This window comes from Spea bombifrons, chromosome 12 (genome assembly GCF_027358695.1).
Source record: "Spea bombifrons isolate aSpeBom1 chromosome 12, aSpeBom1.2.pri, whole genome shotgun sequence".
Taxonomy (NCBI): Eukaryota; Metazoa; Chordata; class Amphibia; order Anura; family Pelobatidae; genus Spea; species Spea bombifrons.
In genome coordinates this window covers 15,260,020-15,266,069 of record NC_071098.1, presented here as the reverse complement: position 1 = coordinate 15,266,069, position 6,050 = coordinate 15,260,020, and positions in this window count along the sequence as shown.

The window sequence follows — 6,050 nt, the reverse complement described above, 5'->3', positions numbered from 1 at the left end:
ATAAGACAAGCATTCTTGCACCAGGGCTGCCACTGAGCTGAGCTCAACTTCCAGGTCTCTGGAGACTGACAGACTATCATCCTAAGCATTTTAGATTGGAATGGAGGACTTTGGCCAAGTTGCTGTGTGCAATAATCAGGACAGACATGGACTTTTTCCCGAGCTGCTGACACAAAGCGAGACCAAACATCACGAGGATAGAGAAAGAAGATCAGTGTAATGTCTGCTAGCGCATGATACGGCCTCACTGAGAGAGCTGAAATGATAACAGGCGGTGGAAGGGTATTTTATGTCGTTGTAATCTTATTGCTCCTCAGACATAGCTGTAAATGTCCCCATCAGGAGGAAGTGCGTCTAAAAATGTGTTGCTCCCCATTTCTGTTCTTGTTCTGAAGCTTAAAGCATCAGTCAGTGCAACGATTTGTATATCTGCACAAGGGTATACAAGTGGGATTGGGGGGCACCATCACAATATATCGATAACATTTTGTATCAAATGTATTTGTTGGGAGAAGCCCAGCTGCTGGTTTGCTGACCTTTATGTTTCTACAACACCTTCACTTTATTTGACTTCTTTTAACAAAAAGGGAGCTTGCTAGTTGTTAATTTTTGACGTATCCTTGAATGTCTTCACAATTTATCAATGCAGGCAATTCCAATCATGGGTGTGTTATCTGCGTGTGTTTGGTGGGGCAGATACTTCTTTTTCCATTGTCTCTGATCTTGTCTGAAGTATTTGCTCCTTTTTATTCTTGTATTTACATATTCTGACAAATACCATGTTATCACTTAACGGAGACCCCTCCCTTTGATAACAATGGGGTTATATGATCTCACCATTGTCTTTCCAAACATATTCATTGTATTGCATATCATACATTGGAACCTCAAGGGTCTTTAATTGACTCACTAAAAGCCTGATTTAATGTAACTGAGTTTTACAATGGGTGTTTTTGTCCTAACTAAAACCCCTTCTTGAACACAGGTGACTTCATATAGTCAATTACCATTATTAACAATTAAGATTCCAATTGTCTACCAGTCAGCGTGTCTATAAAGTTCACATATAAGGCTAAACGATGGCTGATCCTAAACCTAAAAGATTAATCTGTGGTAGCCTCCACCCCAACTTGGGAGCTGGGTGAGGAGAGCATAAACGCCAAAGCTGAGTGAAATTTGCCAAGCGTGTTGGTATGTGTTCTTCATATTTATAATAAAGTATGTAATAAAAATCTGTCTCTACGGGAAACTACAAGGTGATGCTATTACGCACTGTGTTCAAATGTTCAAATTACTCAACAAAAGGTTTTAATGTTTTATCCAAAGCTACCACTACTGAAGTCCCTTAAACTGACACAAAGAGCATGTGGAAATTGCAGAGGCAACAAACTAAATGTTAGAAAATATGCAACAAGCTATGTGAGCACATGAAAGCAGAGTCCAAACAGAAATAGTTATTTATTGTTTAATTATTATTTATAAATACAATCCCTCTTCCACTACTTGTGTTACTTGCCCTACTGAGCATCTCCCACCTGGTACCTTGTCTTCAAAATTCTTCAACTCACTTAGACTGGCCAACTCTTGGTGCGCCGTGTCGTCACGTCCTATAATGTTATGTGGCCCTGTGGTAATAGCGTGGCTGCTGCTCCAGATTAGGGTGTGATGTGTTAGTGTGTCTGTATAAGTGTGTGAGTGTGTGTTAGAGTGAGTGTGTATGTTACTGGGAGAGGCAAGGGTGCAATGAGGCATTCAGCTATACCTGAATTGAGTAAGTTACACTTATTGACCACAGCCTTAATAAAAGTATGCAGAAACTATAAAACCTGAGGCTATTCAGTTGTGTGTGTAAGCTCATTCATGTCTTTGTAATTTGTCACTTAATAAAGCTTTACGCTGATTCTCTCTTTTTAACTTCTTTTAAATGTCTCTATTATGTTTAAATATTTAATTATAGGTGGTAACATCTTTAAATACAGAACATAGAGTATGAACAATTCAGACATGAATTAATGAAACCCAGAAACTTACAGTGGGGAAAGGCCAAGTATTATAATAATATTTATTATTTATTATTTATTTATTATTCTCTTATTTTTGTATTTGCAAATGTGCCATCTTGATATGTAGCTCCTGGTCAGGGCCAGAGTGGGGAAGAAATAGACCCTGGAACTTTAAGGCCAGCAGCCACAAAATGACATACAGGATACCAGCGGCAGCACAGCACACTCTAACACTCAAGCAGTGTTCAACCTCGCACTGAAGCACTTAATTTGCCCTTGGAATGGCACCAAGGGTAAGTATGGATGCGACTGGCGCACACATGGCCAGCCATAGCCTCATTGGTAAGAAAGTTACTAAGACTTTTGCAGCTTGCCCCATCAGTTCCTGAAATATATGCACTGACATCTAGTGGTGAAAAGTTAAATAAACAATAAGAAACAATCTTTGGATATAATAAAGAGGTTTTCTCAACATAATAGGCCCAGGATTTATACGTATAAGGAACCTAAAACGTCTTTAAGGGGTCAGGTGTTTTTTTTTGTTTGTGTATTGATGCTTGTTTTGTTTTTATGGGTTTTTTTCTTCTATTGTTTTGCAACAAGTTCACGACTTCACTATTGTTTTTGTGCTCAATCAAATCATTTAATTTGCATTGTATTGTCTTTTATATAGGAAAATTGTATTAAAAAAAAACACGCAATCATTTTTGTATTTATTTTTTTATTTATTGAAAATAAATTCTGAATCTCAATACTGATTGCATAAAAGATATTTGAACACAACTCAGTTTTCCAGAACTTTAGAGGAAACTTTACTATATCTTAAAATTTTCCGCAGACACTTTCTGAAGCCTGACTCCACTTATTTTCCTTACACAGGCACCAAAGCCTGTTTAGCGGGTTTACATATAGTTGGCATGTTGGGTGAAAACTGATTTCTTAAACCCAGCCTTTAGGGGAAACGTGTGCATGCATGTACTTCAAGTCTATTTCCCAACTGATTGAGTACAGCCATTGTCTGCATTGAAATTGTCAATGGAGGCAATTGTCAAAAGCAGTGAGTACCACAAAATGGAAGTGGAAATGCCTCCAGTAAACTCTAGTCCAGGGGTGTCCAAGTTTTTTCTGCAGTGGGCCACTTCATCAGAATTGTATACGTGCGCGGGCCGCACTCATTTTTCACTGTGACAAAAAATATGGCCTTTAATAAAATATGCAGATTAAAATAAAGTAAAATGACACAAAACCTTTACTTTTCCTCTCACTGATTTCTGGGCCTAGAAAGTTTTGCGACTACAAATTCAGGATTCCCTAGATTTATTCTAGGGATGAACTAAAATGAAAATTCTGGACCAAAACATTCAGGGTTCACTTAGCCAAAACCGAAAATGACCCCCACCTTTAAAAATAATAATAAAAACTCACATTTTTAATAAAAGTAGGTAACACACAATTGGACAAAATTAGCAATATGACTTGGCAACCAGTAAATGCAGGCAACCAGTAAATGCTGGTACCTAGGCATGATGGGACTGTGCTCGCTGTGATTGCTGTTAGCAATCACACTCCTATCATGCCAAGTCAGCCAATACATGCTGGTACAGGGTGGCTGTAAGTGATGTGCAGACCCCATACTGCTGGCAGCATCACTACACAAGGGGGGCAGCTAGCTAGGTTTCAGCATGTACTGGCTGACTTGGCATGATAGTAAATACTGGAACCTAGGCATTATGGGACTGTGATTGCTGTTAGCAATCACACTCCTATCATGCCAAGTCAGCCAGTACATGCTGGTACAGGGTGGCTGTGAGTGCAGACCCCATACTACTGGCAGCATCAATACACAAGGGGGGCAGCTGGCCAGGTTTCAGCATGTACTGGCTGACTTGGCATGATAGGAGTGTGATTGCTAACAGCAATCACAGTCCCATCATGCCTAGGTTCCAGCACTTACACATCCATGCTATCACACACACACACACACACTCATTTATTCATATAATCATTCATTCACAGATTCATTCCCTCAATCACACACACACTCATTCAAACACCCTCCCCACCTCCTTACCTGCAAGGCAGCTCCTCGATGCCGCTTACAGACTTCAGCAGGGGGCGCGGCCTCCCTCTGCCTTCTCTGCTAAAGCACAGAGGAAGTAGGATGTCACGTGAACTCCGCTTCCTCTGTGTGCAGTCCAGAAGTCCCTCCCACAAGTAAGTAGCAGGGCTTGAGGTGCGGCTCGCGTAAGATCGGTTGCCCTGGCTGCCGATCTTACGCGGGCCGCACCTCGAGGTCTCGCGGGCCGCATTTGGCCCGCGGGCCGCATGTTGGACGCCCCTGCTCTAGTCCATTGACCCTACATTCCATCCCGTTAATATTTCTAACCACCAGTAAGGACTAAGTTGTCACCGTGCCACAGTGTCTGGGCTCTTGCCGATGTGTCTTTGGTAGGTGCATTTAAAGTAAGTGAACCAGCAGAATATTTTAATAAAATATCTCAAAGATACAAATTAGTATATTGTTTGGAACATTAAATCTAAATAAAAATGTCTATGCCTCAGAATGCCACCCTTTCATTTTTATGTTTTTTGTTTTTTTAGTGGGTTAGTAATTGGGCAGTTTACTCAGGCCCCTAATATGACACACACAAATTCCAACTTAAAAATGTCAGAATTTGACTTGTTAATCTATTATATATATATATATATATATATATATATTTTATTTTTTATTTTTTTTATTTACTTAACTTACATTAAGGCGCAACTAATAAATGTATGGCTTATTTTCATGTAATTTCCTGATTACCATACCTGGGTAATCAGGAAAAATTGGTAAAATTTGTTTACTTCAGACATGTTGTTTTTTGTTATCTAGAACACCTTCATACTGTTTTATAGGGTTTTGTTTTTCTCTTAAAGACATTTTCCACAGAGATTTGCATTTGTATATATTGGTCTGTGTGGGAGGTTTGGGTGGCATGGCACAGAGCTGACACATCTGGTTAATGTGGGGAGACCTGATTGAAGTATCTGGGTCAGAACAGAAAATGTATTGACTATATTTCCTTTGTGATTGCCTGCTTAGCACTTTACTCATCAAAAAAAAAGCAGAAAAAATGAATGTCTCTGTATTGAAAGTTAGATGTTTCTAATGCAGTGTTGTCTTATACCCAGCTGGTAATCTGTTCCAGGCCTGACCCAAGAACTTATTTATCATCTCTACATAAAGTTCTCCATGCACAGGGATGCCAGCAGGGAGGTACAGCCAGTATGGCTGTAAGTTGCCTGGCCTCCAGGGGGGCCTAGGCCCTTTATGGAGCTTCACTGCCCCTACCTATTAGTCCCTACCATTCTTGCGTGTTGCACATGCAGTGTGTAGAGCCGTGCCTGAAGTAAGAACGCTCGAGATGTCAGACGCATTTTCTTACGCCTCCTGCTGCTGGACCCAGAGGGGTATGCAGAGGAGTGATGGGGACAGGGAGGTATTGGCACAGGAAGGACCGTCACTAGGTGGATTTGGCACAGGGACATCGACACTAGGGGGAGGCAAAGGTGTCCAGACACTGTTGGGGGAGGAAGGCAGAGGGGTATCAACACTGGGACAAGAGGCAAAGGCACTGAGGGGACAAGAAAATAAAAATAGTGAACTAAGAAAGATCAAATAATTAATATTTTACCAGTTTGAGGGGGGTGCTTTTAATTTAGTATGCCTGCAATTAGGGATATCTTGGGCAGATTAACTCAACTGCCTAATGTCTTGTTTTCATTGTTCTATGTAACTGTATGTTTAAAACATACCCAGTACTTTTGGCAAAGTTTGCAAAATGTAGATCATTATATTTCCATGTGAAATTAACTTCACATGTCCTCAAACAAATGGAGAACATTAGTGTGAACTTTTTTTGATCATCTCACAATATGAATTAGATATTCTCTACTTTCCCCCTTCTTCTCAGAATATATTTTAGAGGCAGGGAATCAATAAGCAAAATTTCAGCTTGTAAGCTTTTTTGATCTTACAGGAAAACCAATGTGGTTTTAACT